The sequence below is a fragment of the Heteronotia binoei genome, chromosome 7 (assembly GCF_032191835.1).
Source record: "Heteronotia binoei isolate CCM8104 ecotype False Entrance Well chromosome 7, APGP_CSIRO_Hbin_v1, whole genome shotgun sequence".
Lineage (NCBI taxonomy): Eukaryota > Metazoa > Chordata > Lepidosauria > Squamata > Gekkonidae > Heteronotia > Heteronotia binoei.
In genome coordinates this window covers 46,216,265-46,230,530 of record NC_083229.1, presented here as the reverse complement: position 1 = coordinate 46,230,530, position 14,266 = coordinate 46,216,265, and positions in this window count along the sequence as shown.

Sequence of the window (14,266 nt, the reverse complement as noted above, 5' to 3'; positions counted from 1 at the left end):
GGGGAAGTCCCCAGGCGACTCAGCACAGCACGCGAAAGGCCCCACCAATCACCATCAGTGGCGGGAAGTTTGACTGGCCAGGATTGGACTGGCCAGCTTGGGAGGTCATGCCGGGTACATGTATATAAAGTGGGTCCCGGCCCGCGTGCGTTCGTTCTGTTCGGTGATGTGCTGTTAATAAATCGAGTTGCTTTCTCCACGTCTCGTCTCCGAGTACATCACAGCATGTACAATTTGTCAGGTACTTTTTTATAGGGTTTCATTGACACAACCCAGATAGCTCCACAATAAGGAACAAATTGGACCAGTGATAAACTCGCATGTAGAAAGTCATTGTTATGTCCCTCACCTGCCCATTTTCCAAAGGATTTGGTTTATTTTGGTTGAGAGCATTTAAAATTTCTGGTGATTTCATAATACTTTATTCACAAATACACAGTTGACTACAGGTTAAGGCAAAGAGGAACTCCTAGAGTGTGTCAGAGCCACTGTCCCACTCAAGGGAAGGAGGGAACAATAGGCCTTGAATCCTGAGGAGCTTCATGCCTTTTTCTGTTTGCCCTTCTCTCTGTTTCATCCAAAACATCTGACATGAAGGATCTAAAGAAGTGAGCTTGCCTCCACAAAATAGTAAACAGAAATAAAATTTTATTAGCCTTCAAGGTGATACAAGGTTTCTCTTTATTCCAAAGCATTAATATTCTCTGATCTAAAGCTCTGATTTCTGTCAAGTATCATTTTAGGTGATATCATAGTAATAGATACATTCTGTGTAATCTCAAAACAACAAAGGTTTTGTAGAACTTGAGCAATTTATTTGGGGGGGGTGGAATCAGTAGACTGCATGCATCATGAAAGTGTTGGTACATCATGAAAGTGTTGGTATAGGAAAGATGAGATGGGAAAAGACTAGGATGCACCACAGTACCATCAACTGACAGGACACATTCTGGATAAATTTTCAGTATGAACTGCTGTAAGAAGGCTATATAACAAGCACAGATACATTATACTCATTAAAACTAAGAAAACTATAGCTTTTGAAAGATGACATCACTGTTTTCTGTGCATTTATATTCTTTTCCCCTCTGCTAGGGAATTTTTGCTAAACCTGAGTCAGCAAAGTGCACACAAAACACGTTTGATGGTTGAACAAATGGTTACCTTTCTCGGCTTACTATGAAATATCAGCAGCACAAGGATTCTCAGTGCTTAAAGCAGAAAAATCTGGTTTGAGTAGCCTCTTTCAAGAGTCTAAGTTTCCCCCATGGATAGAGATAACAGTTGGTAGATTTACCCGCAAAGATATTTCTATATTCAATACACAGAAACTGGTTACCATCTTGTCACAACTAACAAAACTAGATTAGATAGTTCCTGAGGCACGTGACTGTTTGTTGTCGAAACAGCAAGACACTACACAGCCTGCATGTAATTTCTAATATGGAAGATATTAGGGTTCAGCCCTGCAAGTAATTCATGCTTTCTTGCATAGGAAGTCTTCCCACATGCATGGGAGCTGGTTATGGTTACTGAATGGTATGAGAAAGGCATTCTGCACATGTTCATTGCTGCTGTGATCTTTGTAATTTTTTATATTTTGTATGGCTGAGCCCAAACACTGAAAAGGATTTATGCAAATAAATCTTTCACATATTCCTAAGACTCTTCACAGACCAAATCCTGTCAGATCTCAGAAACTAAGCAGGGTCAGCCTCTGCTAGTATTTGGAAGGGTGATCACCAAGAAATACCAGGGTCATGATGCAGAAGCAGACTATGGCAAACCACCTTTGAAATGTCTCTTGCCTTAGAAAAAAGCCTAGCTCACCACCTAGTGGTTCATAATGCTAAAAGAGCTAGAAATTCTAGCTGCCAGACAATCTCAGGATCTCCTGGCTGTTTTACACACGATGCCTGATGTTGATGATGTTGTTGATGATGATGATGATCATTGATTGATTGATTGGAGTTAGGACCTGAGAGACCTGAGCTCAAATCCCCCCCTCAGCCCCATCTAAGAATGGTCAGGATCTCTCACTTTTTGCCCAGTATTCAGCGTGGCTTGAGAAGCCAATTCCACTGCCCTGTTGTCCTCCAGATATGAAAAGAACTTGGGTGAGGTCTCTTACTTTCACGCTAAGTTTCAGAGATGGCTTGAAAATTATGCTTATCTCTTTTGAGGCTTTCAGTCTTCCAAAATGTCTCTCACTAATTAAAAGGGATAGCTAGTTTGTGTCGGAATTCTATCAAGTGTGGTACTGAGACATTCCTGAGGTTATTGTCGGAACAGGATGAGCTGCAGAGAGCCTATATAGCAGAAGGATATTATGAATATTCACATGAAGAACTCACTTTATAAACTTCCTCTGCTTCCTGTCCAGTGCACAAGCAGGAAGCTGCCAGCAGAATGGCTAAAGGAAACATCTGTATTTTTTTTCTCTCCTGCTGCTTCCAGTTGCTACTTTCCTAAAACTAACATCAATGAAGTTTTCCTAACAGTGGTGAATGATCCTATGTCTGTAGAGTGATGCTCCCATTAAGTTTAATAGGGCAAGCATGCGACTGTAGTTCAAGTTTAGTCAAATAGCTGAGCTGTAAACCAGAAGCCCCATGGTGCAAATCTCATCTCTGCCGTGAACTCACAAGGTAATCTTAGGAAATTTGCCCCAGCCTCAGTTCCCAATAGGGTGATAATGGTACCATTATGTACCTTAAAAGGTTATTGCAAGGGTTATTAAAATAATGTATTTAAATAGAATTGAATGCTCATAAATTGCTAGACTCTTCTAAGTTCAAGGATAAAGATTTCTTTCTACATAGGCTTTCAATTAAGGAAGAAGTTTTTAATACAGTTTTTGTAGTTGCTTTTTAGGCTTAAAACTGCTTAAATTAATTTCAAGCTGCTTAATGTTTTATGTTCCTGTAGGGTTTTAAATGAGATTTAATCAACTACATTTATGGTATAGGAATGTTTTTATTATGTTTCATTTTGCAAGTTGCTTTGGGCCGGTTTCCTGGAGAGGTGGAATAAAAATGCATTTAATAAACAAAGTCCATCAGTATGGCTGGAAGGTGCAAGGTGCATGAACTTTGCATTTCTGGATGGTGTCCTGGGGACTCCATGTTCACTGTCTTGCCTTTTCACAGAGGAAAGGCAGGATATACGAGTAAAATAATAGAAGTTACTTCAAAACTGTGTTCACTGACTCTCTGAATAAAGGCAGTGGTGGCAACGTAGAATTATCAAACACATATATGCCTTTCTCAGTGCTTGTGTAATCAGAATGAAATTCCGTAAATTTGACCTTGACCTTGAGCTTTACTCACTACCCAGCATCCCACCCCCCACCCCCCCATACCCAGCCAATCAGCATTTGGGTCTGTTGGCAAAAACACACAATTTTCTCCACCCCACAATTTATAAGTATTTAGATTAAGGTTTTGGAGCCAACTGGAAGATTTATAGTGTAACTATGTGCAAAGTTATTGTGATATAAGCCCACTGAAATCAGTGGGCTCAGATGAGAATAATTCTGCATAGGATTGCACTGCTATGTTAATAGTAGTCTCATTAAAGAAAAGAGAAGTGGAGGGTTCATCTCTGCCACCATCACACTGCAGTTTGCCTCCGGGGAAATAGCTACTGTCTCACAAGAGATGGATTACCAGCCCTTTCCACTACCAGATTACTGCAGCAATACAACTGCTGACGAGGTACAGAACAGGAAGCAGGGCTGAAAATCAAGAAAGAGGAACTTGGATTCTAAAGGGAAATCAGAAAACAGTTCAGAGTTCCACTGAGATCTCACTTCTGCAAGCAGACTGAATTGAAGTCCATTGTCATGTTCCTGCGTCATACTTTCTGAGAAGCAGATAGACATTGAATTAATCTAATGAGCTACAAGCCTAACAAATGCTCTTACATATGGAAAAAAAGCTTTCAGCATTAATTTCCATGGTGCTTATTTTATTCTATTATGTCCCACATTGCAGAAACGTCAGCATCTATTTCCCCAGTTTTTAGAAGTTAATTGAGTTTATTCCCAAAGTATTTATTAAAAGGCAACCAGCTTAACTACCAAATTATGAGTTGTTCAAGATTCATTGGTTGAACTATAAATGAAATTTCCTACACCTCAGCAGCAAGTTCTGCTTGCTCATGAAAAGAAATTAGAAGGCAACCAAGGAAACTTTTACTGACAACCATCTGCAAAAATCTGAGCATGAATCTCTTCCAGAAGGGTTGCTATGATCTTCTTTGAGCCATGCAAGATTGCTGGCATGAGAGGAGATTTGAAACTGGTTCTCCTAGATCTCAGTCCAACACTCTAATCATTATACCATGCTGGTGAGGATTGTGTTTACAACAGTGACCTACAATGTTGGGTGAACTCTAACTTTTTTTTAAAAAAAAAATGGATGTCCAGATATCACAACTAAGGTTTCTAACCCCATACACCACCACCATTTTTTAAACAAATGTATATTGTTTTCTGAGTGTGTGTGGGGGGGGGGGGGGAGGGAATGGGGATTTCCCCTGAGTTTTCAGAGTCCTAAATGGTAGTCATTGTAGTTCTATTGTATGGATTTTACTGTTGGTACAGGGACTGACCCTGACTTTAGGATAGTGATAACAGCTGGTATTTACAGAATGCATTTCAGTTGTTCAAAGCACTTCATCTGTTTCCTCCCTAATCCTTATTGAATCCAGCGCCATAAAATAGGCCCTGTTAATTTTCCCATATTGCAGATGGAGAAGGAAGCTGAGGGAGTAGATGCTTTCCTAGAAGAGCTTATAACCAAGGCGATTTCAATCCGGGATTTCGCAGCTGACATGCAATAGTACAAGCCGACTGTCTGTTTTTAGGTTATACCTTCCTGCATCCACTATTGTGGCATCTGAGAACATTCACATGGTTATTTCCAGTTGTGTGCTTTTGCCCTAAATGAAATGATGGTAACATTTTATGGAAAGATACCACAGCTCAATGGTAGAACACCAGTGTAGAACACATAAGGTTCTAGGTTCAGTCCTTGGTATCTTCTGTTAAAGGGTTAGAGTGAAATATCTCTGCCTGAAATTCTAAACAAACACTGCCAGTCAGGGCAAGCTAGATGGAACAACAGGCATCTTCATATGTGTTCAAAAGGCAGATATGTCACAGAAAAACTGGCAGTGGAAGGGGGTCTTCTGAGTTGAAGAACTGGAAGGAGACTTCTGAGTTACTGTTATATTACACCATCCCAGTAAGCTATTTTTTCATTGAGGTTTTGTACTACATATAGTGCTTTAGCTATAGAAGGCTCTGTGCATCTTGGAGCACTACTTCAGTATTCATCTGACATGCACATATTCTTTGTTGTTTTCCCTCAGTTATCAAAAACAGAAGAAAAATGACAAGTTTCAGCAACCCACCAAATGGTCCTAGTATTAAAAGCACACTGTGCAGTCAGAATGTTGATTGTAAATGGAGGCAAAGCAGACAATTTTTGTTTATTACCATTGCTGCAGGCCCATAAATTTTAAAACAAATAATAACCAACACAGAAATTCTGGTCAGCAATTAGGTGCAGTTATTTAATTACATTTGCATCTACTATTTGTCTGAGGCCTTCTGGGGACTACAAAATTGAAAGCAGAATTTTCAGAAAAACAAAGAGCATAGACATTAATATGAAAACAGCATTTTCTGCATAAGATGGTCCCATTATTATTATTATTTTTTTAAAAAAAACCCAATAATTTATACACAACAAAAATAAACCTGAAACGTATAATGTTCCTTCCCAGTCTCCATGACCATTTTGATTAAACAAATATTTCTGGTCCAGTTACAGAAATACATAGCCAAATTGCACCATCTAGTGGCTGCATAGACAATGTCTCGAACATGGAAATAATATCCAAGAAACCACTAAAATGACAGAAGAGTTTTCATATAGCTAACTTGTATTAGTCAAAATTATTTTCATGAAATTGATGGAAAACAGCATGCATATATCCACAATGTGTGAACCATATCGAAATTTGGGACTTTTTTTTTTAATAGAAGAGGACATTACAACAACTAAGGGTTTCCGAGCCAAATTTAACATCTAGAGAACTGCCTGATCCTAGGAGGGAAAAGTCCAGGGGAAAAGGCTCCTTTAGCAACAGAACTTGATAGCAGTCCACCTTAGGTGGTGATATATGAAGCAATAGCCTATACTTTAGAAAATAAGTTGCTGACTGAAGAAGTGTGCATGCACATGAAGCTTACATTCTGAATAAAGTGTGTTGGTCTTAAAGGTGCTACTTGACTCCTGCTATGTTCAATGGCAACTTGCAATTAGGCAGGGGCAGAGGAGAGGTTCAAAATTGGGAATATTTTGACTAGAAATTGGGGAGAGAGTAAAATGCTTTTGCACCTTCCCACTGATCACAACCTGCCAAGATCTGGGCATGAATATCATACAATCTTGATATGATTGTATTTGGGCAGCATTCTAGTGTCCTGGATTAAGCTGGTATTTTTATGAAATGGAAATTGTCATCTGTATTTTATGGAAAGCCCTGCATTGTAGATGGTTATGTTGTGCCTTCAAAACAGTGGGAATTAACAACAACAAATGACCCAAAGTCAAATAATGCTGTCAATATGAAGTATTTAATAGTCTTGAGCAAAAGACAAAGTGCATTAAATTTTGGATGTTTTTCCATTCTCCATTATAACCTTTGGGAATCATTACAGTGAATGGGAATCATTACATGAAAAGCAGCCCACGGCTATGGAAAAGGAGCAAAAGACAAAGTGCATTTTAAGTGTTCAGAGCTCTTCATGTATTTTTCCATATTTAAGATGGGGAGATGATACCAGATATCTTAAGGTAACAAAAAGAGCAAGACTAAAGAGGTCTTCTCAAAAGTATGTCCCATTTTATCCAATAGGGCTTACTCCCAAGAAATTGTTCTTAGGAGGACTGCACCCCTAGTGGCCTAGTGGCCAAAGTATGATTTCATGTGGGATTTTCCAGGTTACACTCAGCGCTAAATCAGTTCATTTGAAATACATCCGCATTTCATATGGACTTAAACAAGATGGCAGTCCATCTCTGTTTAAATATGGATTATTGAAAAGCAGAAACACACAAAGTGCCTCTGAGGACAGCCTAGTTGAATTCAGGCCATGCTCATTAAAACTGGGCACAGTTTTAATGAAAGCTTTTGAGCTGCCATCTTAGAACTGTAATTGGAAGGCTCCACGTTATTTGGCAAGGTTTGGTGTTACAGTCATGCTGACCTCAGCTGTAGTTTGACATGGGTACATGTGCACAAGGAACTCCATCAATATCTGTTCATTTAGGTGTAAGGGTATGAGCTGACCTTACTTCACATGAGTAGGAGGTACCACATACCATTCTCCAATTATGACTCCATTCAACTGAATCTCAGTTGCTTGGAAAGTTGTAATTCTTTGTAAAATGGAAAGAGTCCTTGATTGACCCTGGGCTCCCATGTGACCCTCCACTCCATCTCCACAGCTTCTGAACAGTTATCTCTTGTGCTTTGGTGATGGAAACCCAAACAGGACAATTAAAGACAGAAACATTAGTTCTATACAAGGTTTTGTTTTTTGTTTTTAAAAAATCACTTTTACTTCATCGTTTATCTGGCAAAACAGAAAGCCTAGGATCAGACTAAAAATACTTCAGGACAGTAAACTTAGAGGTGGTTTTGCTCTACCAGAATGGAACTTATATCATAAAGCCTGTCGTATTGTATGGCTGAAAGAGTGGTTTACATTGGAAGATAAAAGAACATTAGCCATTGAAGGGGCAGATTTGGGGAAAGGATGGCATGGATATCTTTGGTATCAGAACCCGCCTCCAAATAGTCTGTTTTGGAGACATGAGATAAGAAAATCCTTATATAGAGTTTGGATGGAAATTAGAAAATTTTATTCTTATACTCCATTATGGTTATCGCCGGTTGAGGCTCATACACATCCCAATTTGTATAACTGGGAAAACTTATTAGATTACCAAAGTCTATTAGACAAGCAAAAGAACTTAAAAATGGAAGAAATGACCCAACTTGACTGGTGGTTGAAATGTCAAATACAATCATGTTATCAAAAAGATAAGGAAAGAGGATTCCCCAAGAAACTAAATGATCTTGATCAAATTATTCAAGGAGACCAGAAATTAATCTCTAAAATATATGAATGGCTATTAAGAGAAAAAATGCAGGAAGAGCAGGTAAAAGAATCATGGATAAAATGGTTAAGAGATTTTGGATTTAATATTTGTTTAGATGATTGGGAGAAAATATGGAAGCGAAATGTTAAACTAATGACCCCGGCTTTGTATAAGGAAAATCTCTACAAAATGATATACCGGTGGTACTTAACACCGGACCGGTTAGCTAAGATATATCCCAGTTACTCCAACAAATGTTGGAAATGTAAAAAAACTAAAGGTTCACTATTCCACATATGGTGGAAATGTGAGCGCGCCAAAAAGTACTGGGCTTTAATACATACTTGGACCCAAAAAATTCTAAAGATTAAATTGGAACACTCACCAGAATTATATCTTCTAAATGTATGTAGACAAGATTTTCCACTTAAAATAATTAAGATATTGATGTATATTGTTACTGCTGCGAGGATATTATTTGCTAAATACTGGAAATCCCCGCAAACTCCGTCAAGGGAAGAATTTATTGTTAAACTTACCGAAGCTGCGGAACTGGACTTGATGACTATTAGAGTCCGTAATGGTGATATCTTAAAATGTAAAGAAAGTTGGGAACCAATTTACTGCTGGGTTAAAAGTAAAGGATTGATATTGGAATAATAGAAATAGAGTAATTTATTCTCCAATCGCTCCCGGGATGTTTGGGAGTATGTTTGAGGGGTGGAGGGATTTTTATTTTTAGGATGTGAGAAGGGTGGAATGTTTCTATGTATGTATTGTATGTCATGTTTTGTTTCTGTTTGATGTAGTTTGTCTTGCACTTTGGTGAAATAAACTTGAAAAAATTTAAAAAAAAAATCACTTTTAAAAAGAAACACAACTGTTCAGGGGAAGGGATCCCTTCACTCTCAAAAGGTCCCAAATTGAATGTCTTGAATCTGAAGTTTAAAAATCTGAGGTAGCTTGGCCCAACCCTTGGAGAGCTGCTTCCAGTCAATGTAGACTCTACAAAGCTAGATGAATCAATGGTCTGGCTTGGTATAAAACAGCTTCATGCAGTCATATAGGAAACACATCAAAATGCAAATCATTTGCCTTGTCAACCACAGATAAAAGTAGATACAGTTATATAACTGCACAAGTCGTTCAAGCTTATAGGTTGTCCTTAATTCACTCCAAAGGGTTTAGACTCTGAATGAGATTAGAAGAGACTGTATATATATATTTTTTACTTACATCTACCATGTAACAAAGACAGATAATGGATGTGCTTTTTAATCTAGTGTACATTAATAGCCATGTGATGGATTTTATGTAGCATCTGAAAAAAACAGACTTTCGCATTTTATAATATATTAAAATAATTGTGTCTCATAGAGGCCTGCTGGCAACATTACCAACTGTCCAGGGAAAAAAAATGTCTGGTCCCTTCAGCAGAGGTTTAATATGCAGAAATCAGCAGTTGAAGGTTTTCATGGCATGGATCTAAATACCTGAGAACTGCTACAGGTCAAATAGATATTAAAGCTTTTCTGTGTACTTCATGTGTCACTATGACATTTCCCTCATGCTCTGTATTGACTAGGGCAGATTTCACCACACACATGGATGGAGGAGGAGTGGGAACTGCTCTAGAGTATTTGCATTGTATTCACAAAAAGCATATCTACATTTCAGTGATCAGGACAGCTCCACTGAGTCCAGATAAGAAGAAAGATTCACACCTGAGCATACATCAAGAGCTGCTACTGGTCTTTTCTGTTTAGCCCAATGCAGTGATACTCCTTCAGTCATTTGGGAGGCTCATGTAGTTCTTTGACATGCCGCCTGTGGTTCCTCTGAGTACTGTTCTCCATTTTTCAAGGAAATGAGCAAAGCTGTTGCCCAGTGGAGCTTGTGGTTGGCAAATGGAGTCCATTTAGTATAGTGAGAGATTCTAATGCCTCATCTCTTGCAACATTAGAGGTCAACTTGAAGGGTAGCATTTTTCTCTTAGCATCCAGTCCAATAAACAATCCTGGTGAACTTTAAAGCTGTGATGCTGTTTTGTGTCATAAGTCTGACTTGCATGTGCTATGCACCACTCCAGATCCGCAAGGACTGGCTAAGGTCTGAGGAAGACAAGCCTATATACTCAGAGGTACTCTGGTAATTAACAAGGTAATTTAAAATGTTATACCTTTAATGTTGTTTCTTATTCTATGTGTGTGTTAGGTTGGTGTACAGGGTGTACAATAGTCAGAGTAGACGGCTCTTTTGGTTGATGGTAACTGAGAATGTGGCTCCCAAGATGACTAATGCAACCACTGAAAAGGGGAGAGATGATCCTTCAGGTATGATGGCACCAGGCTGATTTGAAAGATAAACTTTGAAAGGCAGTTGTGTGAATTATCTCCAATTCTGACTTCATTTTAGAAGAAGGGCAGCAGTGTGTTCTTCCAGAAAAGTATAGGTGGAATAAACCTCACCACCTGCCCAGAGCAAAACACAGAGGAGGAAATGTGAGCAGTCACGTTTCTCATATTAACTTTCACTTCCTCTCTTACCATGCAACCTTTATTTTTCCCCTAGTAGGCAAAGGAAGAAAGCCAAGAAGATGAACAAAAAAGGACAGCACTGTCTCCAAGACATTTAAAGAGACAAGGAGGTCCATCAAGTTCAGGGCCAAGCTTCACTGGATACACTTCCTTGCAAGTGGCAAGAAAAGGCATTATATTGTTTTAATATCAGGCCATTTGAAATCTATTCAGATCATTTTTTCAATGTTAGTTTGTTGTGGTCATCTGTTAGCATTAATGTTCCCTAGGGCTCTCTGAAAGTCATGTAGGCTGACATAATGTGGAACTGCTGGTCATAGTGTCAAAATCATTGTTCTAGAAGCGCCAAGTTGTGCAGGAAACAGCTATTGCTAGCTTCTTGAAGTCGTTTTCACAAGGTTCATTGACAGAGAATCAGGTCTCAGAATGTTCCAATCCTGACATCTTTGAATAATGTCTTTGAATGAGGATCTTCATCCTGCTGACCTCACCCAGCAGTGAGAACAGGGTTCCCTATGACTCCCCAGTTCCTATCAATCTGAAAAAAGATTTTACATTAAAGAAGAAAAAAAGTCAGATCCCATGGATTCTGTTGTTTCTCCAGCTATTTGAATGTTTCAGCTTCCTCCCATCTGCAAAGGGGCTCCCTCACTTCCTTGCTTACACGCCTCCATCTTCTTATTGGAAAGCCAGTGTGGTATAGCAGTACCTTGAGCTGATATGATAATCCTCACTAAGTCTTGAAGCTCACAGGTTGGGCCACCTTTTCTCCCATCCTAACCTACATTACAGAACTGGTTGTGAGAATAAAACAGCAAAAAGGAGAATATGATATTGTACCCTCTGAGTTTATTGGAGGAAAAGTGGAATAAAAGCATCAAACATACTCCTGGCTCTAGTTTGTATAAATTATTTTGGATATAGAAATGAAATAAATGGGTTTCATTAAAATGATTATCAGCATTTCTGTTGAAGATTGGCATTGCCATCCTGTCATCCTGAGAGATACATAAAGGAAGTTCTGCAATTACTCTTACTGAAATCAGGAAGTTATATAAATGGGGAAGTCATATAAATAAATATAATTTCTGAAGATATTTCAGTTTGTTGTGAAGATAATAAAATGAATGCTCAGTATTGAACATGATAAATAACTGTTCTGACATTCAGACAGAATAATCAAAGTAAAACTCAAAATGTGCAGAGAGCCCCAAGATGTAGCTACAAAGCAGATTAAATGGTCAAGGTGAAATCTAATAGCTTTTTCCATTCCCATATCTCTTTTAATAAAGCCCTAGCAGCAGATTTCAATTGCTTTTATCAGTCTGGGAAACAGTTCTTCATGATAATGCCTAGTGAAATGTCCCAGGTTCAAGCCACATTTCATGTGACTTCAGTTTTATGACAACCCAGTGGGAAGTGTGGTTGAATATATGCTAAATTCCTCTGGTCCCTATAATTTTCCCTATAATATATGCTAAATTCCTCTGGTCCCTAGTAATTTTCTAAAGCCAAAGAAAGAACACCTGTTTAAAAAGTTATTTACTCTTTGCCTAAAAAAACCAAGGAGTTATAAAACAAATAATAAATGTTTAGAAATGAATATTGAATCTTGCCTTCTGTCCAACTAGTTTCTCTTGTGAGTGGAAATTGCAGGTGAATCAGTATAAAGAAAACAAATAATTATGGAACCAAATGTTTCCATCACCAAGGCAATTCCTTACAAGTAGAAGGGAATGGGGCAGAACTGGTCAACACAAGCACAAGATCATATGGTATAGTTGTTGCAGGACTGTTCCACTTCACATGGAACTTGATGTTTATATGTTTATGTGTCCCTGCTTAGAATCACAATCAGACATATCAAGCAGTTGGTTCACTAGAATTGTTTTTTTACTGATTCATTTATCCATGTGAAAGGAGTTCTTTGTATGGAGGATCATTCAGTCTTATGACTCCTGTTAGCACATGGTCAACAGTCTGTGTAGATTGTCTTTTAGCAAGGGATCTGGCAAAGAAGTGAGAAAGAACTAAAATCCAAACAGGTGTAAGAGCTGTAATACCTATATCTTTAATGCCCTTTTCAAGTCTCGGCACCATCACAGTGCAGTCTTGGAGACTTATACCATTCTAAGGCTGTTGTCTTTAATGGTATAACTCTGATCTGAACTGTTCTTTCACGGTCCTACCATATGTCACCCTATAGTCAGTTCTTGCTTGGGACATCAGATAATTGCTAAGAATAATCATGACACTGAACAGTGGAATTGTTCTTTGGTTAAACACCAGAACCTGAGATATTAATTGTCAATGAAATCAAACCATCTGCATCACTTATTATCTCCTTTGCTTCTTCCTGTACCAGATGAAAGAAAATGTGATCCCTTGGGTGAAGACTGGCTTATTATGTATGGGTGTTTTCCTTCACTTTCACTGTGCATGTCCATCGGGTTTTCTTTGTCATTCTGCATTGATTTTCCTCCCGTCAGTGCTCAATTTGCTTTCTGGTTGCTGTTTTTTCAGAGTACTCTGAAGAGTACTCTGAAAGTACTTTTGGGCCATTTTTTTGCTTGTTTTGCTTCCAAGCTGAAGGTAATTCAAAAGCATACAAATTCCCTCAGATTTCCCCCCCAAACCATTTTGCAATCCCTCGAAGGTCACTTCCCACCCACACTGAGGCCGCTCTACCCACTCTGCACTGTCTACTATCCTCACTCCTTCATCAGTATATAAGCTCCATTTCCCCTTCATTTTCAAATTTTCATTTTATTTTTGATAAGTGACATGAGTTGAAAAAAATGAGTCGAACGCTGGTCTCAGATCGCTGAATTAAAAAATTAAAATCGGGGGTGTTTAAAAGGAGTTGCCAAAGGTTCAGTTCCCTATATGTTGTCAAAGACTTTCACACCTGGAGTTCATTAGTAGTTGTAGATTTTCCAGGTTTGTGGCTGTGGTCCTGGCATTGTGAAGCCTGATGTTTCACCAGCAACTGTGACTGGCATCCTCAGAGGTATTGAGGCTTGAGGCTTTCTCAGCATTACACTAGTTTTCTATGTTTGGGGAACTTGCAGAACGGGATTTTCCAGGTTTTCCCTGCTGCTGCAGGCCACTGAGCCTCCCCCCCCCCAAAAAATGTCATTTATGTCAGTCAAGAGACCTTCAGGAACCTATATGGGCAAAGTGGTCTTCTGCTCATATTGCCACCCTCCAGGTGACACTTGGACATCTCCCATTATTACAGTTGATCTCCAGACAACCAAGATCTTTTGGAGAAAATGGCAACTTTGGAAGGTGGATTCTATGGCACTGTACTCTACTGAGGTCCCTCCCATCCCTGCTCCCCACCCTCCCCAGGATCCACCCCCCCAAATTTCCAGGTATTGTCCAACCCAGAGCTGGCAGTCTGAAGTAGGAAGTGGGAATTGGTGGAAGTCACCACCCTCCTTTGAACACATCTACATGATGTTCCATTGGAGAAACTGTGTGGTTGAATACAAGCCAGTAATTCTTGGAGGCAGATTAGTCTGAAAGGTGAAAGGCTTCTTCTAG